Source organism: Bactrocera dorsalis, chromosome 2 (assembly GCF_023373825.1).
Source record: "Bactrocera dorsalis isolate Fly_Bdor chromosome 2, ASM2337382v1, whole genome shotgun sequence".
NCBI lineage: Eukaryota > Metazoa > Arthropoda > Insecta > Diptera > Tephritidae > Bactrocera > Bactrocera dorsalis.
Window position 1 is genome coordinate 24,810,221 of NC_064304.1, and position 26,136 is coordinate 24,836,356.

Below are 26,136 nucleotides of genomic sequence, written 5' to 3' on the forward strand. Positions count from 1 at the left end.
GTACATGAATAAGTTTGGCGCCCATACGATAAGTATGTTTAGAAAGTGTAAGGCGTTCGTTTCATGTTTTTAATATCCCAGGTGGAAATTGTGAAAAGGATGGCCGACAAAATATCTACTTATATCATAACGGTATTTATTTCTGAATAGCTATTGTATTTTATAAAAAGGTAATTGATTACTAAACGTTTCATATGCAATGTATCTTTGAGTTTTTTTTTTCAAGGAAGCGCTGAGCGCTCAAGTGAAATATTTTGATAATTGAAAGATTGTTGCCTCTCAAAGAAATAAGTAGTGAGCGTTATATATGTGTGTGCATAACCATGTAAAATCAATGTACAAAATAATTACCCTTTTCTATGTTGTATAATTCTAATTTTATTTAATGTATTTGCGATGAAGAAAATTAATATAAATGGAGCACCAGTGCGTATACGTGTCCTCTATTTATAGCAAGACCATTCCACCATTTTAACTATATGTCAATATTAAACACTTAAACATTAAACAGAGAAAAGAAAAAAGTGCTTACGAAAACAATTATAATGTTGAAAGAAAATTAAGAAGTAATGGGGAAAGAAGCCTACAACTATGCTTTCGTGGAATTTGTATCTCGAACAAATTATGCACTAGGTTAATAATAAATGTTCCTACACAAACCGCACATGTGGCGAATACAACAAAAACGACAAAAGGTAGAGAAACAAAGCAGAAGAATCTTATGTAGCAAAATTATGCGTTACCTTTGTTAGCAAAAGAAATGTTGACTTCTTTTTCAGTGGCGGTATATTATTTTGAAGTAAGACAAAAACTATGCTTATTAGCTGGTTTAAAAGCACTGTAGCTCTGTCGTATTAATCAGAATTGGCATTCTACAAGGTGCGTTCCAAAGTAAACAGGACTTAAAATAAAACAGAACAAATGGTTTTTTCGGTAAAATCAATGCAAAATTAGGTTTTATTTTCTTCTTTAGTTTTAGACAGAGTTTCAAGTGTGCTATGAAAAATAAAGCATTTATTCAATTTTTGTTTATATCAAAATGATTTTACTCGTATATGAAATAACCGTTTTTTTTACTCTCGTTTCATCCACCAACAACACCACTACTGGTCGCATCTGTTCCTCCAAATCTTCAACGGCAAGATTTAGATTTTCGCTCACTCAACTTTGAATCTCTTCTCAAACTAATATCCTTATAAGGCTTGAGAGTATAGTAAAACAGTATGGCAATAATGCCTACGGGTACTTCTCAGTAGCTATATGTTGAACATTTAAAGTCATTACTGCGTAAATGATGACATTGTATGAATATCTAACGCTCTCTTTCAATGAAACTTAACGCTGCCTTTACTGTGGTCTTTTCAACCTTTTGCTTTTATGTATGTAAGGATTCTGGTAGCAAATAAGTGCTATGCCTCTACAAATATATTTTCGCTAGCGTAAACAACAGCTTTAATTTCCTGCATTCGCCCTTGCGAAAAATAAAAGCCAGCCCTTAGCAACATTTGTAAATATGTATCGGCGCAAAGCTATAAGCACTGTATGCTCCAAATGCTTGTAAACACAACAAAAGTTAAAAACTTGATGTCGTAAACAAATAAGCAGTTGTGTAGCTTGCTTGCTACTGGCTTCAGGCATACTAAAGTTGTGCATTTTTTATACTGATGTCGAAGTGAATCCAAAAGACTTGTTGTTATGTTATATAATATAATAATTTGATTGTTTTCTTTTACCAAATAATGACACTTTTCAAATATAAAACAATGCGCCGTAAGTTAAATAGTTTTTGTGCATAATGACTGCCTCAACTTATAGCACGGAGTTGATGGAAAGTCTATTTTATAAAGTTAACAGTAACTTTGCACAATAATTTCAAGTTTAATTTTTAAAGGTATGTGCCTAATGCTTGTAATGTGTTTATAACTTGTTTCAAACATTCTAATGAATAGTATTGCTCAGGAAGTTTGAGTAATCCTTCCTAATTTAATAAGTATCAACCAACATAAACAAAATATGAATAATTTATAATTTGTAGCAAACTAAGCAAACTAAAAGTAACAATTGCCAATGTAGAATGTGGACTACATTGTTTTTTTTTATTAAAATTTACATCTTAAAAATATTTACAATTTCGTATTAGAAATTTTGAAAAGGTCAACAATTCATAAATTTGCCGAGAGCGAAGGTGGAAGAATAGAAATTGTGAAAAAACACGACTTAGTCACATATTACATATTTGTATACGTAAACATTAAAATACTTATATATGTTTATGTTGAAGTCAGCACAGTTTTGCATCAACTTGTGTACGTGTTCAAAAACGTGGCATTTACCGTAGAGAAACTAAACACTCTTGGGCTCAATTATAAACAAGAATTTCTCAATACACAACCAACCTGAGTACGTGACAAGCGCAAGTCAAATATTTGAGATGTGTCAGCTTCAGGTTCACTTTTTCGCCTTCATATTAAAAATACCTACATACATATGTAAGTGTAAACTTGCATGTATAAACGTTTGTAAATATTGAAAATTTCAGACAGATGGACACCAGTGCGTATACGTGAACTCATTTAGTAAAATTATCGATCGATATAAGCAATTTTCGGTCGTCAGTCAATTTGTGCGGAACAAACCGTGCACACACCTTTCTTAAGCCCAAATGTTCGGTCAAAACGCGATAAATCAATATTTGGAGATGCTAAATTCCAGTTCCATGCATTTCAATGATGATTTCGTCTGATTTTTGATGAATTCACGCACACTTTCGATGAAATTTCCGGTGATCACGGATTTTGATTGGCCCACATGTTGATTATAACGACCACGGCCACTTTGAAAACGTTGAAACCACTCGTGCACTTTGTTACGGGATAGGCAATCCTCGCCATAATCAATTGAAACGTTTCGGTAAAAGTTTTACCAATTTTAAAACAAAATCTAATGTTGGCTCTTTGTTCGAAGCTCATTTTCGCACCGATAACACAAACATACTGACACTTAAAACGCAATAACTTCACTTCCAATATATGAATTGTCACTGGACAATCGATAAAGAAAGCAGATTATAACGCACTAATCGAAATATAGATGGCGCCACCAGGGGGCGCTAGATTCAAAAAGCTCCTGTTTACTTTGCAACACACCTTGTATAATTTATAAGTGTTGCGAGAAGTAAAAGTTTTATATATGTAGGTGTATCACTTAGTGTGTTTGTTTGCAGTGTAAATGAAAATGGTGTTTGTCTGTTAATTTTTATCCTGAATGTGACCAATGTTTAAGTCGCCCACCCTCTTCTGTTAGTGACGATTAAATTGAAAAGGTTAAAGTAATCGTTCTTAAGTATCACCATCTTGGCATTAGAAAGATAGCACCTTAAACTTTGAAGTCATCTCTAACAGGTGTCTTGTTAAATGTGTTGGGTACAAAGCGTGCAAATGATAGGCTCGTACCAAAAAAAAACGGAATGCGCCGTCACATTATAGCATGATTATGGCAGACCTTTTGGCCAAACACGAAACCAGAATTATCGCTCAGCCACTGTATTCATCAGATTAATTCCCTGTGACTTTTTCTACTTTCTAAATCTACTTTTAAGAACGGAGTTCTAAGTCAATTGAAGCCATTAAAAGTCATTCGCTGAAGATAATGAAGGCCATCATAGCCGAGGCTTATAACAAGTATGTGGTACCGTTCGTACGACGGTCGAGTCTACATAATCGGAACGGACCCGAATTTTTATCCGGCCAAGGAGTGTCTATTCGGAGGAATTTTGCCACCATTCAGCTTCAATCGTAAGCTGTAGACATGTGTGTGCAGGGGCCAAATGGATAAGATGGGTGTCAGCCCCACGTGAATTGATTCTAAACAGAACACCAATGCAAACAGGATCCGAACTCAGTGAGATCAGAGAACAGTGCGAAATATTTTTTTACTTAATCACTGTTCTCATAGAAAATAACTACCATTAGCGATGTTATTATGCTACGTGTTTTCAATTCATAACATCAATTTTGGCTTTTTTTTAAGTAATTAAAAGTAATTCGCAAGCGCTCAAATATTTTAATTAAGAAAAAAATTAAGTTTGAAGCATTACACGGTTCGTGTCTAATTGTTCGTTGACAATCAAATAAATAACTGTTACAAAGTGATTTTAAACGCTTATGTACACATGTACACATTAATCTCATTTGGATGTCGTCAGTTAAAGTGACAGAAAATGGCGTGACATGGCGAGATTAATCGCTTTTCATAGCGATTAGCATGGATGAATGGAACTTAATTGCTTGCTGTGTGGGCGCCATCATGGGTTGTGAATTTCGCTGGAAAATATTTACTCGCACACATACATATTTTTACTTATATGCAAATACATAGCTGCTGCTGTTTGTTATTATAAAGTTGGTGCGAAAGTAATTTCGCCATCGGGTGTTGTTTTAATTGAGAATTATTATTTCGTGCTAAATTGGTTATTTGAATCGACTGAGCGTTCATTTTCCATAGATTTACATAAGCTGATGTTTGAGCAAGTGGCATTTTAATAGCTGCAGAAAACTAAATAATTGTAAATAAATGTAAATGCATTCAAGCGAGATTATTTTATTTGCTAAAAGTTTATTCATGCATTTTCCGTAAATTAAATTTAAAAACTTTGTATATGCAATTAATTATACTAAGTTTCATTAAGATATTTCAATTTTTACTCAATTTACAGCTTACACGGACGAATTTCAACTTCTCTCTTTATCCTGCTCATTTATACATACTACTTGCTTAGCTATGTTTACTTGCAAGATAATGTATAGAGTTTCCAAAATGCACGGACACTGAAGTTCAGTGGTTTCACTACCACATTTACAGCACTCACACATATTTAGTATTCATATCGTGCACATGCCTACAAACCGTGAAATCCTTTTTCAGTTATTACGTTGTCCGGTTGATGAACTCAATATTACATTGAGTTCAAGTGGTTCATCCTTGCAATGGGCTTATGGTTCAGTTAATAAATGCAAACGTACGTATTCATGTCGGAGTTCATTACATTGTACCAATCATGTCTAGTCATATCATTTGCACATCAGACGGTCAGATATTACATTGCGTTTGTTAATAAGCAGATACGCCGAAGATATTCAATCGAAAATTCGCAGGCATATCTGGTGTGTATATAAATAGTAATCATGATAATTACGAATGAATGCATTTTCGCATTAGAAAAATTTTGCGCTCAAGTATCATCACTGGAATTCTACCAAATTTTCGCACTAATGGGTAACCGGCGCTAACCACTGCACTGTAACTAATTGCCTTCTCCTTCATCACTTCTCTGTTTGGTGTACACCAGCATTACTCTGTACCTGGATTTTATACTGTACTGATTAACACAATTAAGTGCTGAAGCCATCGCCTAACCAACGGCGAACATTTGAGTGCATTTAATGACATGAGAAATATGTACATATCTGATGATTATGGGAAAACTTCTAATAAGACTCTGTTCTAGTCGACTGAAATTTGCTCATTCAGCTCTTGAACAAACATGTTTAACAGACTTTAAATAAATATTAATACTTTCGTTTATCAATCGGACGTAAGATAGTTACTTCGTTTAGGTTTCCGTCTTACACTTTCTCCCGTTTTGAATTCAGGCTAATTCTATTTAACAATAATCAACGTTGAATTAAAGTTTGTATGTAAAGTATATATTACTATTCATATGTATATACAATTTTGCGTTGAATTTTGTTTATGATTTCTCATATGTGCACGTAAATTTTGACTGCAAAGGCTTTCTCTACTTTTAGAAAAAATTTAACTAACTAAACTAATCGTATTTTTAAAGATTTTCATTAAGCAGCTGATAGAATCTTTATTTTTCCACACACAAGTGCAATTTGAGCTAACATTTTAAGTTCTCCGTATGCACTTCTTTTGATGGCTTACCATTCTGCACATGAAGCCCAGTTTTATGACTGTTTGTTTTATCGTTTTTCATGTTGTTTTTGAGTCAACGACTACCACAAGAGATGGAATAAAGAAATAACTACTTTTCATTGAAGATGCTGAGAACAGTGAACAATGTTGTCAATAAAGTGGTGGTTTATGGAGGGTGACATCTTGAGAGTATGTGTCTTATCGACATTCCAGATGGCGTTGTTATGCATTGCCATGGTAATACTGAGGCAAATATTTGTCGTCTGTATAAGTGTACTTGCCATGTACATATTCGTCAAGATATAAACAACTTATTTTGTATATTCCAAAATTATTTTCATATCTATAAGACTTGTCTTTTATATTTCGGTATTAGAGAACAAAAATAAATATTAACCATCGAATATAGTTTTAAGGTATTTCAAAATATTCTCCACAAAGATGTTTATACTTTTACTTGCGTTTGAACCAATTGTTGAAACACTTTTTCCACTCTGATTGAAGTACCTTCAAAACTTGCTTTCTGAACGCATCAACCGCCTTTTTAGATATGGAAAAACGTTAACTTCTTAGTTTATTTTTTGTACGGGAATAAAAAGAAGTTACTCTCAACTTCGGTCAACTCGGTGACTCCCCAAAGTGATGTTTTGAATTCAGTCGATGTTTGAGAACTCGAATTGTCGTGGTGAAGAGTGATCTGTCTTTGGTGGCTGATTTTTCTAATCTCTTGAAAGAAACCTACAAAATAAAATGTTGTGTACCAACAACAGAATTTAATGTTCTACATTGTTATAGTTGTAGTTGCAACATGCCCAGTTTTACTAAGAAACCGACAACCATCTGCTTGGATCTGCATCTCAATCTCACAATAAGTCACATGACAATCTTACAATATCAGTTTGCGCACAGCATCAATTGTTTCCGGAACAACAAGTGATTTTAAATGGCATTTACGAAATGTATCTTGGAGTGATCTACGATCTCGATTTAATTTACCACACCACGCATAAATATTTGTATTTGATTAAGCTTCAACACCAAGAATTGAGTTTAGTTCACCGATGCACTATTGCTGAGATAATCCACGCAAAAGTTGAAAAAAATAAATTTTGCGTGATTTAATTCAATTTGTCGAGATGAATATTTTAAGTTACTGTAAACAACACAAATAGCTCTCGTATATCAGTATGTTCAGAGCATGTATAACAACAAAAATGTCAAACTTTACAATAAAGTTGTGAGTGGTCAGATTGTAACACTAGGGTTGCCAAATACCGAATTATAAGAGGCAACATACGTATTTGTTATTACATTCTAGTATTGCATATGACTTACTCATACACAAGTCTAAAAGATGATTTACCAAAGTTTTAGTTATTATTTTCCCAAACAATTGTGACCTTTAAGATTGTTAAGATCTAAATTGCATGTGAAGCTTAATTTTGATTTATTCCTATTGCATAATTTTCTGTGTGAATCTGTCAGTTTATAGGAATGGATGAATACAAATAGAAGAAACGTTGCTGAATTATCCGTGAATTGTGTGAAATTTGTTGCAATATATTATTCACATTTCTGAGAAAGATTTAAAATTTATACAAAGTATCTTCTAAATACTGTAAGTAAGATATTAATATTTTGTAGAAGTATTGAATAATACATAAATATGATTATTTACAAAATAATGATTATTTATATGGACCTTGTGGCAACATTAATTAACGAAGTTGCTTATGCAAACTGCTGGAAAAGTCTAGTGCAATCCTCTCTACTAACACGTGAGTGGGTGACATGATAATTCAAGTTGTTCAACTCACTTTATACTGTTGGACATTTTCATATTTTTCTTACCTCATCACACTTTTACAACAACTTCTGCTCTAGGCATAACTTGCTGGTAGGTGCGAATGTTTATAAACGTCTGTCGTTTAGTAGGTGTTAAGTTCAAATAGCAACAGCGGAATTGTTTAAAAATTGTTGTGGAATTATGTAGTTTACTGGACGTAAAGAGTTGTGAAATGCTTCAAGTGTTATTGGTTTCCGATGTTATAAGCCACTCTTGAAATAGTTAATAATTAATAGCAAATTGACATATTTGGGAAGGGAAGATTCTATATTTATTAATTGAAGCCTATTTAATTATTATGTGCAACAAGTTTAGATTACGAAGACAATTAATCTCAAAAAAATTAATTTAAATGCTGTTTGTAGTCATTGGAGTGTTAAAAGTATATTAAAGAAGCAACGCCAATGTTTGATTTTCCTCAGTAAAGTTTACACTTGTACTCGTATCATACTTTTGTATTATAATAAGCCAACGGAATGAGGTCAGAAGTCAAAAAATTTATTGATTCCTGCTATAAGTATACTGATGTTCAAAGCAGTAAATATAATAACAATTGATTAAATTAATTTTTTCTATTTTCAGTTAATTGTTTTAAAATTGGAATATAACCGGATATTTGAAAAGGTGAGCTTAACATGACATCAAAGCAAAGCTGCTTATGATATATTGTTTAATGCAAATGTGTACTCGTTGTTTTAAGAAATCATATTTTAATATACAGTAATAGTAATTTCTCTTGTTCATAAGAAAGAATAAAAAAACATCTAGTAGCGGGAATGTGGTTCATCCTACCTACTATACCGACTACTGAAGCGTACAAAGCTGCACCAAACCAAAAATTTTTTTTGTAGGCCACTGTAATTGGTTTATTCACAAAAATTGCCAGAAGCCAATATTTGAAATGGCTGACCACATGCAGGACAGTACCATACAAGCTTACATTACTTAGTGTATACCAGGGCGTATGAGTGATGCGCGATACGGTGGCTGGTAAGTGCTTGCAAACATAGTATACGGGGAAATTAAAATGAGAATTGTAGGTAAACTAGGGCTGTCAGCGGACATCTAGTAGCGGGAAGGTGGTTCATCCTACCTATTATACCGGCTACTGATGCGCACATACATAGCTGCACCATAGCTGCACTTGCATTTTCGAAAAGTTTTGCGCATTAAACTTCTATAAAAGCGCATTGCTTAGTAAGTGTTTACTTATATATATATATAGATCACAACTACCATACTATGAAATAGCACAATGAATGTCAAACTATTGCTGGCATGGAAGCTTCGAGATCTTCAGTAAGACGATTGAGCTGGCGTGTCAGTATTTTAAATGAAAAAGCATGAAAATATGTAATACATAATACGTAATGACGTAAATATAACATAAGATTTACCAAAAAGCATTTTTAGAATTTCTAAGAAATATAAATATTAAAATAGCCTCATGTATTGATATACGACTTATCATTAATATATTTCCCTAATTCTCATCCTTTGGCGGATTTATTATATGAATTCGCATTTGAGCTTTTGTAGCCGTTCACTGTGTACTCAAATTATATGCAAATTACCTCGGAGAGATCATAAAATACAACAAAACCATATTGAATTTTTAAGACTTTTCACTGAAGTGGTTTCAGCCACTTGCCTGAGTCTCACATCTATTATTTAAATTGAGAGTAGGAGCGCACTTCTGTGAAATTTCTGAATTAAGACATGTTGCTATGTGTGTAAGGCTGTTCGATTTACTAGCTAATTCTTTTAATATTTTCGTTGATAACGTGCTTATGTGTACTAAAAGGTGCTTATGTGCCATATGATCTAGTTTAGCACATCTCCTTATAAGTATAAATACTTTATTTATATATTTAAATATATGCATATAAGTAAGGATATATATGTATATTATGTGCTGGTGAGCAGGTAAATAAGGATTACCGTTACAAACGCTAAGCATAATGCGCTTACAATGTAGCTAATTTGCATATATGTATACACGAGATAGATTGTATAATATTCAGCAAGCGTCTTTTGCTGGCATCAAGAAAGGGACGCTTGCTATACTTATGCTTTGGCTTGGAATGACAGCAAATATTGATTAATGCAAAAGAATATATTTTTTGGGATTTAATATACATATCAGTACTGCTTCTATGCTTATTTAATATATTTATTTTTATATCCATATATACATAGAACATAAAGAAAGTCTTTGTATGGGATTTTCGATAGCCCATAACCCCAAGGATACTAGTCCGTAGTATGCATTAATCTGCTGAATTTGATATATTAGACGCAGGTACAAAGTAACCACATCTCATCGGGAGGACTGGTTTCGAAATGCAAGAACAGCGAAAGAGAAGTCAGTGCCTTTGGATTAGTCAGCAGAACAAAGGCTTACTGTGTAAGCGAGTACCATAGAGAACGGGAATAATCATTTTCTCATTATTACAGGCAAATGAAGCTTCATTAGATGATTAGACTAGTGGTTGATAACTTCTTAGAAACGTGTGTCCAATAAGAATATTTCATGAGTTCTTTGAAAATATATAAACGAGTAGTGATTGGCTAAAACTGCATTCCAACTAAAAGTTTCAGCCGATTGTTCTACTTGTATGTGTTGAAATTGATAATAAAAGGAACAGCAACGCGTATACGTAACCACAGTTTAATACAAAGCTTTACTTAGTTCAACAACATTTAAATTCAAAAGACGTTAGCAGGAAACAAATGTATGTAAATGAAAAACACTTTGTGAAAAATAATATGTTAAAAGAAGGGTGGATAATGAAATGGCAAAACATTTTTCACACAAGACGTGAAGTAAAAGGAAATTAAGAAATAATAGAAAACCAACAATACAATAATGCTTTTGTTAAATTATAATTTATTTATAATGGAAAAGAAAATTGTTATTATTTTTGTGCAGCATAAAATGTGTGCACCAACGTAAAAAGGAACACTTTCACAGAGACAACGTATGTAGTGATTACTACAAAAGTAAGAAAATGAATTAATTAAAAAAAAAGAAATGTTGCCGAGCATGTTAGTAGCAGTTGTGTAGTCAAGAACTCTGTTGCTCAGTTCCATTGTGTGGAATAGGTATATACCATAGAATTCCAACAAAAGATTTAAAGAAGCTAAGGAGAAGATTGCCTGTAAAGTCTGTTTCAATAACAATTGGTTTTTAATCTTACTTAAAATGTATAAAAGTTTAGAATCCTTTCAGGGTGCCCTAAGAACCGCACAGTTTTTGCGATTAAACTTAAAAATATCCAAAAAAGTATCAACACTTACTATCTATTTTGATTAATACTCTAATACATATGCACATGTGTCTGTATATAAAAGTTTTCTATCAGACTCACTGTAATTGTATTGGTATTTTCAGATAGAAATACTCCAACAATTCGAGCTTTAATTCATAGATTTTAGCTATTGTCAAAATGCTCTTGTGACACGGTGCATTTTCCTGATGAAAAAAGATTTTTTCCTCAGCAAGCAGGGTATTTTTAAACGAACTTTTTCCTTCAACTGGTCCAAAAGGTTGCAATAATATTCAGAATTAATTGTTTTACCAGTTTGCAAGTAATCCACAAGCAAAATTCCAAAAAAACTGATACCATAACCTTCTTGGCCGATTTCCGGACACGAACTCGTTTCGAAGCCTAACAACCAGGTTCACAGTACTCTTTAGCCTCTTGTTCTGATTCAATTTTATTCCATTGTTAGCGCACCCATTGTGCACACAACTTTATGAAACCAAAAATTTCACTTAAAATATGGCTCACTCTGCCTAATGCGATGTATAGAGCCTCTACTAAATCTCTCTCAGCCCATCGACGATCTTCCAAAACTATATTTTGTATTTTGGCTAAGATTTCTGGTGTTCATGCGCTTTTTGGTCATCCTTCACGTATATCGCCTTCAAGGCTTGTACGACCACGTTTAAATTTAGCGACCCATCTTTCTACTGTAGGTGAATAATCATTATACCAGGGACCGGAAATAAGAGTTATTTTACAATTTTTAATAAAAAAAATCATACATAAAGGAACATCGTAGAAAAGTTTTGATTACACCATCATGATTTTTAGGTGAACTATATGCGAAATATTGTATGATTTTTTAATTTTGATTTTTATATATTTAGATCAAATATAAAAGTTATTTTTGATTTCTATTTTTTTAGATCAAAAATAAAAGTTATTTTTGATTTTTATTTTTTTAGATCAAAAAATAAGAATTATTTTTGATTTTTATATTTTTAAATCAATAATAAAAATCAATTCAAAATTTGTGACATAATATGTTTCTTAATCTCTGTTAAGCTTTAAAGTAAAACTAAGGTGTACGGTTATAATAACAACAAAAAATAAATAAATACAAATTTTGAATTGATTTTTATTATTGATAAAAAAAAAATTAAAATCAAAAATAACTCTTATTTTTTGATATAAAAAAAAAATCAAAAATAACTTTTATTTTTGATCTAAATATATAAAAATCAAAAATAACTCTTATTTTTGATCTAAATATATAAAAATCAAAAATAATTTTTATTTTTGATCTAAATATATAAAAATCAAAAATAACTCTTATTTTTTGATTTTTTTGATAAAAGTCATAAGAGTTACGGTCCCTGCATTATACACTTTTGACATTCGTTCGCGTATTTCTTTTGCTGCTACACCAACCTAAAATAGGAATTTTATCACTGCACGATATTCAATTTTTTACGTTAAAAAAATACTTAGGGTTTTCACAAGTCTCATAAAGTTATAAGTTATAAGTTATAACGATTCGAAAACACAGCGTTGAGAATTGTTTTACACATTTACAAAATTTTGAAATCAAACAACAATTTTTTTAAACAAGTGTAAAAATTTATAATTTAACGATTTTACGATGCTTTACGACGGGTTGTGAGTACCCCAACTGTGACACGGCGACACTAAATGGCTTGTAAACAAAGAATAAATTGACAATTTGAAATGAATTTCACATACTTTCATATGAAGAGTGTACCAACAAAACAAAAAAGAATTGTGCTAGCAGCAAAGCCCTCTCTTATCGAACGTGTGCAACCAAACTGTCCGCTTATATTGAAATCACTGATAATAGCCCAATAAAACTTGATAAAGCTTGTTAAATCTCAACTTTAGCAGCAATAAAGTAGACCTGATTGATTGATTTGGTCACAGTGTTTCCAATTTGTCATCAAATCTCAAACGTCGACCACTGAATGCTTTGGAGTGTGAAACATTTTAATCAGCTTAGAGCTTCCGTGTAGGTTTGTTTATATATTTTCTATACGTTATTAATTTAGTCAATTTGTTTTTAGAAAAATATGAATTTAAGCCAGCTAGCTGAAAAAGTTAAATGCTTGTGCTTTTTATGTTCAGAAGCGCAATAAATAATTCCTAAACACTAATATGCATAGCTGCTCATGAATATTTTGTGCTTTCAAATGCCATTCAATTAATCTCATTTGAATATTTCATTTAGGTGTCGTTCGTCAAAGAGCCTGCAAATATTGTGTCAAGAAGGGATTAAGCGAATGCCAGGGTTGTTAGCGCGAATAGAATTTAAATTATTGCCGTGCTGGCTTAGGCGTGAGTTGGGTTCATATGGCGCTTAACTGTGTTTGCTTGCGTACTTATTTATGTGTTTGAATAAGCAAATAATTTGCTGGTGATGATGATGTAATTACGCCAATGTTATTTATACAATAAAAAATATTTATCTCACGTTGAATTGATTATTGCAATTTACACAGTTTTGCGAGAATTTCAGTGAATCAGTTTTCGATTTCAGTTTTAATATAAATATGATAACTTTGTAATTGCAATTTGTTTTAATAACGCATCTTATTTATTGCATAAAAATGTGAATTTCATTTTCAACCAAAAAGCCTCGGGCACAAATGAAGACCTGGCAGTTATTCGCGGTTGATTCGCTAAGAAGACCGTTTATGTTTACCATAAGTTGAGTGAAGCGCGCGAAACACACTCTTTACAGAAGGTGAATTTTCGAAATAAAGTTGAACGATTTGTAAAAGTTGTTCAGTCGTAAGTCTTTCCATGATGAAATGCCAAGTAATACTGAACAAAAAACAATATGACAACTTGACACGACTCACGCGTCATCTGTCAAACCAAAGTACATCTGGTGGGTGATCCACCCGTTACATGCATATGTAGTTCGTATTAAGTGCAACTATATGTATAATCTCAAGTGGCCGACTAAGTATATTATTGTAGATGCCGGTGAAGTCGGTATGGTTGCTTGATGCTACTGAATGTATGAGCAAATGCGTAGACAATATGCAATTACATGCACCTGTATGTGTGCAATTGAGATTAAGTATACAAGCATTAGAGCTGGGCAAGATCGTTTTGATTCTTCTTCCACCTTTCTTCTACATTCTTCTGGTAGTGTGGTTGCTACATATTCAGTTTTTCCAAAAAAACAGGCAACCTTTTGCGTGGGAATGCTTCGTACGAGAACAACTTTTGTTGAATTCGGCAAATTTCAAATTAACCACATTGCTGTTTACTTTTGAACTCATACGTATAAATTTAGTATTCATTATCTTTCACATTATCATAAGCGAGCCATTTTTGGGTCGAAATGAATATTTTAAGTTACTGTAGGCAACACAAACAGCGCTCGTATGTTAAAACGTTTTGAGCATCTATAACATCAAAAATGTCGACCTATCCGATAAAGTTGTGAATTGCCAGATTGTTACACTAGCGTGTCCAAATACCGAAATATAAAATGAAGTGCTACTTATATATCGAAGGCTGTCAACCGATTAGTTAAGTTTGACATTCGACGACAATATTTTATGCAAATACACCAGTCATGCGTTGCGTCGTTACAGTATTCATTCCTTCCTAATTTATATTTTAAATATGAATAATTTATAACTGCTAGCGAACAAAAAGTAACAATTGTCAATGTAAGAGGTATACCGAATTTTTTCTTGCTTTTTTACGCAAATAATTTATATTTGTAATTTCGTATTAAAAATCCTAAAAAGGCTAACAATTCTTAAACTTGCCGATAGCGAAGAAGAACAGAAATTATAAGTAAATACGACCTATTTATATATACGTGTACATTAAAATACTTATTTATATATATGTTGAAGTCAGCACAGTTTTATTTTGTACCAACTTGTGTAAAAACTACGTGTTCAAAAATGTGGCACTTACCGTAGAAAAGCTAAACACACTTGGGCTCAGTTCTACAAAGAATGCCAAACTGAGTCATGACAAGCACAAGTCAAATATTTGAGATGTGACAGCTGCCGTCTTACCTTTTCGTCTTCATTTTAAACATACCTACGTACATATGTGCACATTTGCATATGTAAATGTTTGCAATTATCTCTAATGGAAATTGTGACGAGATTATATTGCCATAATCTCTTGTTACCATTCGTTTAAGAAATGGTTCGTTTGCATTTCGTTTCAGTAAAGAATCGCAGATGTAAACTCGATCCAATAAATTTTTCACAGACAATTCATGTGGTACCCAAACATCGACCTTCATAATTTTATCGACTTTTTCAACGATAGTTCGACCTGACTGAAAGGCATCCTTCACATCGAAATTTCCAGGACAGAAGCAAGTGAACCTTTGTTGTGCTACACAATATCAGCATCGTCTCCGTAAACTTCACAATTCTTTTCATTGGCGGCTTTTTTATACAAAAATTTCTAAAAAAAGCGAATTTCTTTATTATTTTCACTAATTTTTAAACAGCTGTAACTTTTTTTGAACTTCTTCGAATTTAATGAAGCTTAAAATCTCTCTTTCAACATTATATAGTATGACAAAATATGATTGGTAGCACTGAAGATGTATAGTACGACTGCAATGACATCTATTGGCAAAATACGAAAATTCTTTTTCGACTACCCAACATAATACCTAAATAGCCTTTTAAGTGAACATTTAAAGTTAATTTTTTAACTTTTAATGGAACACACTTTATACATATATATATGTACATATAGTAAAATATTACAAATACATAAAAATATGTTCTTAAATAAAAAGAACTAACTTATTTGTAAACATTTCTAAAATTATGCAAACAATTAATTTATAAGTAAGGTAACGAAAACTATCAAGCGATAAGTGGCGCATTGTCAGGAGTCAATAGCAACATGCTGACAATGCTTCACTGTACATGAAGGAAGAAAACAAGGAAAGAGAAAACAGCAAAATCCAGCTACATACGCACAATCTACGAGAGTGGGCAGTGGCCAATCGAGTGAGGAACGTGGATAACGCCCCGCAGACACAGATACAAAGATAACCATTGAAAGCAGGACGACATAAACTCAGTGGCAAAAAAATTGTGTTTGTCTCCCTAATTGTTTGATTAGAATAAATGGGAACCAATTAATTCAAAAGCACTGAAACTAAGGCGTTATCTATTTATGTATTCTGCATTATAGCTATATAAAAGAGAAAGTTTAAAATATTTTGCAACGGAATAATATTGTATCGAGTTTTCTTTCTATTTTCCTTACAATTTAGAGGAATGAAATCAATATTTTATGATTGAAGTTATTTGCTTTCTTCGTGATGCGCTTTAAGAATGGAAATGCTTTGTAATTTTTGTTTTTACTATGAATATTATTTTTGTTGTCAGCATGTAGTTTTTTCAGGAATTTAAAAAAAATTTGAGAAATGTACGTATGTCTATTTTTTTTACGAGGAGTAAGCATCGAAAGCCTGCATTTCATTACAGTGTGGAACTTTAATCCGAACTTAGCCTCCTACCGTAATATGCCATCCGTTAAAACCGTCAAATGTTGCGCTCATAAGTTTTCAATAGTCTGAATGCATTCCGCTGAAAGTAACAATGTTGTCAATAAGACATCTGTGGTTTAACGGCATTGTAGATGTCGTTGTCATACATTTCCTTGGCAACACTGAGAAAAAAATGTTCTTCGTTGAAAGTGAACTTGACATTTATGTACAAATGTACTTCTCTGAAAATATTTACAACTTAAGCGGTTTAGGGTATTTTGCACATTTCAAAATAATTTTTTTCTAATATGTATTGCATTCGACGTTGTATGTGTTTGCTGTTTTCATTTCGAAGGACCATACTTTTTTTTAAGAAAAAACACAGAAATCCCGCGGCTAGATCTCATCATCATCCATTCGTTGAGTCGAATTTTCGATGACCAGTTGAAGAATTTTGACTGAAAATCGCTTTTGAAAGTAGTAGGAAGTAATTTGAATGTAATTGCTTTGTCATAATCAAAAATTTAATTATACGTATACTTTGATGTCGCTATATATTAACAGCGTGTTAAAGATAGACACTGTACATGTTTCATCACGACCCTTAACGAAGAGCAACGGCATCACACATTATTGGAAAACAAGCGTTCCAGTGAATATATAAAAAGAAGGGAAGGCGGCAAGCAACAGACAGCACTTTTTATACACCATATCCACACAACGTGCGATGTACATATGTAAAAACACACTTCAGCTGAAATATCTGTAAAAAAGTATGACTATACATTAACTTAGCTGCACGTTGTTGGACCATTTCGCACTTTTATTGCCTCGCCGCACTTTTACAGTGATATCTGCTTCTAGACGTCACTCGTCGGTGGAAGCGCATTTCCTTGATTCAATTGGACCGACTGTAAAAACATGTAAAATTCATATGTCTTTCTTATTCAGAGGATGTTAAGTTGAAATTGCAACCGTAGGATTGTTTAACGATTGTAGTAAACGTACTTTATTGGACGCTTTTGCAGTTTTAATCTAAATGAATAAAATATATGAATTAAAATAATAAGATAGAGTTTTTAATTCCTAACATTTCTTTATTTCTTTATTAATTTATTATCCCCACAAAATATATCACATTTATGTTTAAACTTAATTCTATACTATATTAAGAAAAATGTCTATATATTCTATTTATAAATATTTTTTCCTTACCTTTTTATATCAAGTACCGCCTTATGAAAAAATTCATTGTTGCAGTTATATATTTAAGTTCAAGGCCCTAAATGAAACAACAATTAATTAAATTATTCTTTTCCGCTTTCAGATATTTGTCTTAAAATTGGAGTAAAAGCGGATATTTAAAAAAGGTGAGCTTACCATGAAATAATTTATATGTAATCAATGTTGGTAATAAAAAACTATTTAAAAAGTGTACACTCGTTGTTTTAACAAATATTATTTTAATACGCAAGAATAATTATTAAATAAATAGAAAATTAAGTACCATTATAAATATAAGTTTATATACAATTGTTTTTTTTTTTTTTTTATTTCACTATTAAGATAAATATAAAGCAAACTAAATCGGTATTGTAAACTTTTGAAGCTTAAGCCTAAGGAGCATATATCTATGTACATATATGTGCTAAAGGTCATAAATACTTAGAACAAATAAGGAAGAACTAAGTTCAGGATGCCACTTGCTAGGATGAAAGCCAGAGATATACCTTAGTGCAAAACGTCATCCAAGCAATTTTATATATCTATAAGTCATACACAGATTGCCATATTTGACATAAAAATATTATAATATTAAATAATAGTATTTAGTATACGCATTTTTTCTGAAGTATATAAAGTGTATTCGACGAATTTTACGATGAGAGAAAATAATCAACAAAGAAGTTCCCCGGTGATAATTATTTGTCGCTAGTAAGTGTTTTTGATTGTTACAAATTATTCAAAGAGGGTCGAGAATCACGGGCAGGTCGGCCATCAACATCAACTGATGATCAACACGACAATAAAATAAAGGAACTGGTGCTTGAGGATCGACGATTAATAGTCAGAGATCTCACTGGCATCGTTGGAATATCGAAAAGATCAGTGAAAACAATTTTGAAAGATCATTTGGGTCTAAGAAAAGTGAACGCATGATTTGTTCCAAAATCACTCAATTTTTTGGAAAAGCAGCGTCGTTTAAACGTTTGTGAAACAATGCTTCATGACTACCAGGATGTCATGAAGGGTATTATTACTGGCGGTGAGTCTTGGATCTATGCTCACGATTCGGAAACAGTCGATACTGTACAAGAGCGGTGCAAGTATTAATGACCTAGAATTTCTGAGATATTCATTAAGACAATTGAGCTGCAAGAAACAAAAGAAATGAAAGCAATGGATGACATAAATATAAATGAAGAATAAAAAAATTAGTTATAAAAAACATATGTATATATTAAAATAGCCTAATATATTGATTTACGACTTATCATTAGTTTATTTCTCTAATTCTCATTCTTTGTCGGATTTATTTTATTCATTCTCATTTCATCCTTTTATTCTTTCACTATACTCGAATTTTATGCAAATTATCTTGGAGCAATCATAAAATATACCTTAAACATATTGAATTTTTAATACCTTTCACTGAAGTGCTTTCAGCCACTTACTTTGATTTCACTTCCAAAAGCTCGCATATATTGTTTCAATTGAAAGCACTAACGTACTTCTGTGAAATTTCTGAATAAGGATATGTTGCTGGGTGAGTAAAGCTGTTTGAATTGCTGGGAAATCTCTTTAATACTTTCATCGTTAACGTGCTATGTGTATAAGTATGTGATTAAGTGCTCGTATGTTCAGGTTTAACACATCTCCTTCCACATAAAAACCTGTATATACATACATACGTCATTTATATATTCATATACATATAAGTTAGAACTGGGTATGCGTTGGTAAGCAGGGGATTAGGGATTATAATTACAAAAGTTAAATGTAATGCGCTTATAATGGAGTGTAGCAAGCGTCAAAAAAGGAAATTTCTTTCCTTGCTTATGACTTGGAATGCGATAACAGCAAGGATAGATTAAGACAAATGACAATATCTCTTAGGATTTGCATATAACCCATGCTTTTATGATTACATTTCTATATGTAGCTACCGAGTATGGTGGGTTTTCGATTAATAGAAATTTGCGGACGTGGCAGTGCTCCGATTACGCCCATCTACAATACCAAACATTTTACGATTTCAAGGAACAAGTTTTATAAAAATATCATAGTTTTTACTCCAGTTACTGCTTGCACTACAGACGGACAGATTGTCTGATTTGTCCGGAATTCAACTCGTTTTGTCATCTTGATCATTTATATATACAATTCTATATCTCTCGCGATTAGTTCTAGGTAATTCATACAACCTTTAGGTGAATAAAACTGTTTTACTCTGTAACAACATGTTGCAAGAGTGTAATGACTTGAGAACTCATTAATATGCATAACTGCTCATGTGAAAATGAATATTTTATCCTTTCAAATGCCTATGCACATACATATATACACAATAACCTCATTTGAATATTTCATTTAAATGTTGTTGTGACAAGAAGGGACTAATCGCATAGTATAGTGTTGGAATTTAAATTATAATCGTGTTGGCATGAACATGAGTAGGGTTCTAATGGTGCTAAACTGTATGTATATGTATGTGTATTTATATTAGGTATTTTGTAGCTTTTTGGTTTGACCTTCACAAAACGCACATGAGTGCAATTGTGCATAGATGTTGTTGTATTTTTGTACTGAGAAAAAAAAGTGGCGCAAGTAAACAAGTGCACTCTCATGATAATACTTGCGGGAATTCCTAACAAATGCAAGTAATTTATTTTAGTACCAAGGCAATGCAATAACAATAGGAAGAGGTGATCTTTCTTCATTAGACTATTTCTAGTTGTTTAACACTTAAATTAACTTACGTGAATACCAATTTTTCAGTTATATAACCTCAACAATGTGGCACGAATGCTTACTCAGCAAACTAACGGTGTGTTGTGTAGTTTGATTAATGCGTTCACTGATGTATGCTGCTTTTCACGTCATTTATATTCTTCAGTACAGTTACCAAAAACAACTAACATAATCTCATTTGGAGCACCTGCATTTGTGTTTCAACTTTTGAGTACAAAATTGTATCAGATATACTAAATAATGAAATTTTTAACGCTTTAATAATCTTTCGGCAACACTGTGATCAATCGCCACATAACTAAATAATACATACATATTAAAGCAAATTTTTAAAATTTTGCTTCTGAAATAAGAAATAAAAAATCTAAAATTTTAAAAATATAAATTAAAGGCATAGAGAGCTTGGACTTGGTGGGTTTAATGACAGTAAATATGTTAACGATGCTGCAATTTGGACGGGTGTTTTTGGTAAGTGTTTAAGGCCCAGATATCAATAAGCAGTTTTTTCTGGATATAACCTATTTACAGGTACGATTAATTATGTATAAATACTCAGTGAAGCATACTTAATCCATCTGAATAGTCTAATCACTCTTTTGCACAACGTTTTGGTTTTAAACCCCCCTTGCTTATGGCACGATCAAATAAATTTAGTGAATTTATTAAGTGACTACCATTCTATGCTTGTATAGAAGTAGTTTGAAGTGTAAAAATTATTTTAAATTATATAGTCTGTATAAAACAGTTTAAAAATTTTCACTACTCTAATAAATTTAATCTAATATTAAAACAATAATTGCATTAAGCTTCTTAAACACTTATTATGTCAACAAATCTGAATACCCAACGGGCATCTTAGTTGACTTTGGCTTTTATTCGGAATACAAGCAAACGGATGTTCTGTAGAAAATCACTCCTCCTCGATGGCTTTTTAGATGGTTTCCCATTCAACTTTCACAGCAAATAAACCCCAAACCATTATACTCAACATTTATGTATTGTTTAACATGTGTCTCTTCCAGAGTTTATTAGTTGCATGTCAAGTTAAAATTAACATGTGTTAAACAGTTCATGTACAGTTTTAATATTTCCGGATAAATATGTTACATATGTAAGGTTAAAGTTTAAAATGGAAGTATATTTGTGCAGAAGGATTTTCATAGTATATACCATACATGCCTTCTTTCACTTTTCCTTTTGGCAAACCACAACTTTCCTGTGTCAATTATGTCGAGTTTAAGCATTTATGCTTGTGGAATTTATTGTTTTTTTTTAATGTCTGGCAACTAAATAGAAAAAGTTATATGACCGAAGTTCGCATAAAAGTTATAAATAAGTTATTTCAAAACTTATAAAAAATAATATAATATAAATAATTGCGACTGGCGCGCTGTTGTTAAGTCGGCTATGATCGCGTAAGCGGTGTCTACGCCAATTAAAAAGAAGAAGAATTGCACTGTGATGAATTGATATAAATGGCTCAATATATATTTAAACATTGTTGAGGTTAATTTACTGAACAGAAAAAAATGCGAGGGTTAATTTAAACTTCTGTACCTTTTTTTTGATGAGTAATTTTTTGTGGATTAATATCTATATATGTATGTATAGTGAGAGAATTTATAATTTTTTTGTGGGTGAATTTCAAACAGAGTACTAATAACACTATAATAGCAAGGAAAAAGCTATAGTTAAAGCTCTAATTGCTACCTAGACAGCAAAAAAGCTGTAGAAATATGATAATACCTCCTCTAAATCATATATAATATTAATAAAAACCGACTTTGTAAGTCTCCAACATTAAAATTATTACAGAGCTGCATTCATTAGCGGTGAATTTAAAAGAAGAAGTAGGTACCATAAAATTTTTTTGTCTATATTGATGTCTTCTAAAATAACTATAGAACGAGTAGTATATTTCAGAAGTAGATTAATGATAAGTATAGATTACAAATGATACAAAAATCAAGTGTTGATAACATAAGTAATTTTCAGTGTAAAAGTACGCGTTTTGAAGCATTTCATACTGCAGTATAAAGTTTCAATTTTACAATTCTGTTCTAAATAGCTCACTTTTCAATATCCCGCAAAACTACATCCATTTGATTAAGATAATCTATACGCACATAGCACTTCGTATTTTTTTTATAAACACAGCTAAATTGACTTTATTTTGGCGAAAAAACTCTCTTTCTAAATTTTTCAAACAAGATATCTGGAAAAATACAAAGCAGAAAATAATTTCAATTTTGCTAATTACGCAGTAAAAGCAAGGTGGTAAAAAAAAGGATGCGAAGATTAAAATAAACATTCAGACCGTTTGCCAAATGTTCTCTTAAACATTCACCTTAAATTTCGAGCTGCCTTTCAATGTTGTTCAATGTTCTTTGGCACTCAAATATTTACCTTCCCATTCTGGTGATAAGATTTCTTTACTACAGCCAAATTTTTTGTCTACTTTTCAGCTTAGTAGTAGTGTTTTTTGTGTAGTTTTTTTAAGAACATGCTCAGTTATTTACATTATGCTTTTATACGTACATAGAAATAAGCTACTTGCCAACAAAGTAAAAAGTTTCATACAACGTAACGTAACTTCTGTTCCAATAAAACCAAATGCCAGACAGAAAGTTGTGTATTAACTGCTGTCATTTAAAGTAAAAACAAGAGGATTGAAATAGGCGTCTATAGAGAATATATACAAATTAAACATGCTATATATATATATATAAGTATATATGTATATATATGTATGTACTATATGTACATGATTTATTTTTTATTTTGTTACATAAAATGTTTAACCCACGATCGACGGCTGGGCTGTCCAATGACTTAGATAATAATAAAAGAATAAGATATTTGACTACAACAAAAAGTAATAAAACGACAAACGCTTTTATAGAAAGAAAACCAGAGAAGGGTTACATTAAAGTACGTACGTGTACACTTGGAAAATAAACCAAAGTATTAGTCTGGATTAAGTTTTCCTTTCTTTGCAAATGTAGTCTCAAAGTACAAATACGTTCTGATGAAAATTAGAAAAACACAAGTCTGAAGTGAAAATAGAAGCTATGAAAACAATTCAATCCAATTTTATTTTTTGCCATAGCAGTGTAAAACATATTTTAAATTAATAAGAGATATATTTAACGAGTGCTACAATACCGGGTATTGTTTTAAAATTACGTATACGCACAGACAGACTTTGTGTTAAAAAACACCTCGTGCTTGATTAGAATCCATAATACTAATCTTGTAATTATTAGTTATGTGACGGTACAAAGTGCTAAGGCAGACATTTCAATAGGTACATTTTGTTTTATTGTGGAATACTATAATTTTTCTGGTGCAATGTTCTTTTAACCTAAATGTCGAAAATATGAATTTACTTTATACTAAATATAATTTGCCATTGTAAACATTTCTGTAAAATTTATTGCTGCAATGTTTTTTATGTTATTTAATATTTTTTTTTATAAAAATTCATTACTTTATTTTTACATCTACTGGTCCTTTCATTAAATGAATCATATATTATTTCATGTGACCTTTTAACCTCCCCCCTAAAAACAGTTAAAATTGCCAACTAGTGAGATGAGAGCAAAGTCGTAAAATCGTAAAATTTCTTAGTTCTCCTGTATTAGAACTGTTTAAATTTGATTGAATGTTGTTAGAAATATTTATCATTTGAAAAAGTAACGTATATATTATATGTACAACGGAATCAGATATAGAAAACTTGAATATTGTAGTAAAATTTAGGTTAGAAACCTATTGCAATATTTTAAACAGAATATAATTTGTAAAAATAATAAATATTCGAATTGTTCTAAAACAAAATTTCAGCGCTGAATATATGATTAAGGTATTTAGGCTCTGCTTTTGTAAGAGGATTATTGATGCGAATATAAATGCATTCGGATACTTGAGATAGATACTATCGGTTTTAAAACTAGTGCATAGTCTGTGAGGGAAAGTAATCTCTTAATGGTAAAGCTGATTGTCACACACTACTGTAATTTAAATGGATACTCTGACCATGTATACTCTTCATCAAGCTTTTACCCACCACTAAATACAATTTAGTCTTTGAATAGTATTATGATTTCAATATTATATTCAAATATCAAATTTAAGGTAAATAGTGCCGCATAAATAAAAAAGGCATATATATTATATTTAATTTTATTCTTCTGAGAGTATGTGCATTTGCCACGGACTTCTAATGCCGGTGATTTCATTTGACTGCGGGAAAAAATAAATAGTAAATGTTTGATTATAAATAAGAACAGACTTTTTCGACCACCCAATATAGAGATTAAGTTTCAGTTAAAAGCATATATATTTAATTTACTCACATAAGCCACTTTTTCAAATCGAAGCGAATCAACATTAATTTTGTTTTCAATTAAATAACACAATACAGAGCACTTTTCGATTGGAATTTTATTTCTGATTACTTGCTTGTGCAGCTGAACTTATTACCAGGCATTGTACCTAAAAATTACATCATTTCAAAAAAGCAACATACAGTCAACTTTCAATACGTGCCAATAGATTAAATGCACATTTTCTGAACCTCGTACAAAACGAAAACAAAATTTTATGAATTTGCTTCCGTCAGTAGTCAGGCAGCTAGTTATTTACGCTTTCTGCGAATTTAGGAGTATGTTATTGGCATTATTTCATGTTTGGCACGTGGCGCGTTCAGATCCATTGCACATACATACGTACATTTGAACATATGTATTTATACACATACCAATTAATGCGCTGTTCCAAGTATTTTGATCATTTTACTGGGTCAAGAAGCCAAATAAACACAATAGTTCAAGTCAAATTTAACGAGTTCAATCAGTACTTTACATGGTACACGCTACATGGTAAGTAATGGAAGAAAGGTAGGGTTTGTAAATGTAGTATACAACATCATTAACGGCCATTCGGTGTACGAATAGCGGTTCTTCATTACGACATCAAATCCTTTAACAAAGTGCTGCAAGCTATTCCAAAAGTACAAAGTTTATAAGCAGAAAGTTCCCAAAAATATGATTAGCTATTTGTCGAAAGAGTACGAACATAGTGAGGGTTTGGTAGATATTTGTGAACTGGGCATGAAGCATGAGCACAAGGAAAAGTATAAACTAAACACAATAGTTTAATTGCCTTTACTTTTGTACAAATTAAATGACTTTATATCGATCAATATATGTATATGTTATTGAGTGAGCGTATTTTTTTCCTCACAGTGCATCTCTGCACCTAAAATTGATAAAATCGAGTTAAAACTTGCTCTAACTACCATGTAACTAGGATTTTTAAACATGTGAGGTACTCTAATGTAGCCCGGAGAGCATAAGTTTCTGTTTATAAAAAGTGGTAGTGTAAAAATCTATGCAATCGAATCAACACCACTGCTATCTTCCATATATCTATTAAATTATTTTTAAACTTGATTTCTTTGCATATTATTCTCGATTGCAATCAAAAGATATAAACACTCAATTAAGATCTTCGTCACTTTGCACATCAACTCTACTATTACTACGCTTTATTTTTGAGAGGCACTTGTGTTAAGGTTATGTCAGATGTATCTTAATTGA

The 26,136-nt window shown here is 31.7% G+C and overlaps 1 protein-coding gene across 7 annotated transcripts in view; it reads left to right on the top strand.

Moving 5' to 3' along the window:
* The window catches only part of LOC105231074 (serine/threonine-protein kinase 32A), a 198,607-nt gene that overhangs the window by 31,992 nt on the left and 140,479 nt on the right, over positions 1–26,136 (top strand). For all 7 annotated transcript variants that reach the window (XM_049447205.1, XM_049447204.1, XM_049447200.1 and 4 more), the window contains exon 2: positions 17,889–17,931. The gene's annotated coding sequence lies outside the window, so the exon portion shown is untranslated. The remainder of the gene's footprint in view (positions 1–17,888; positions 17,932–26,136) is intronic.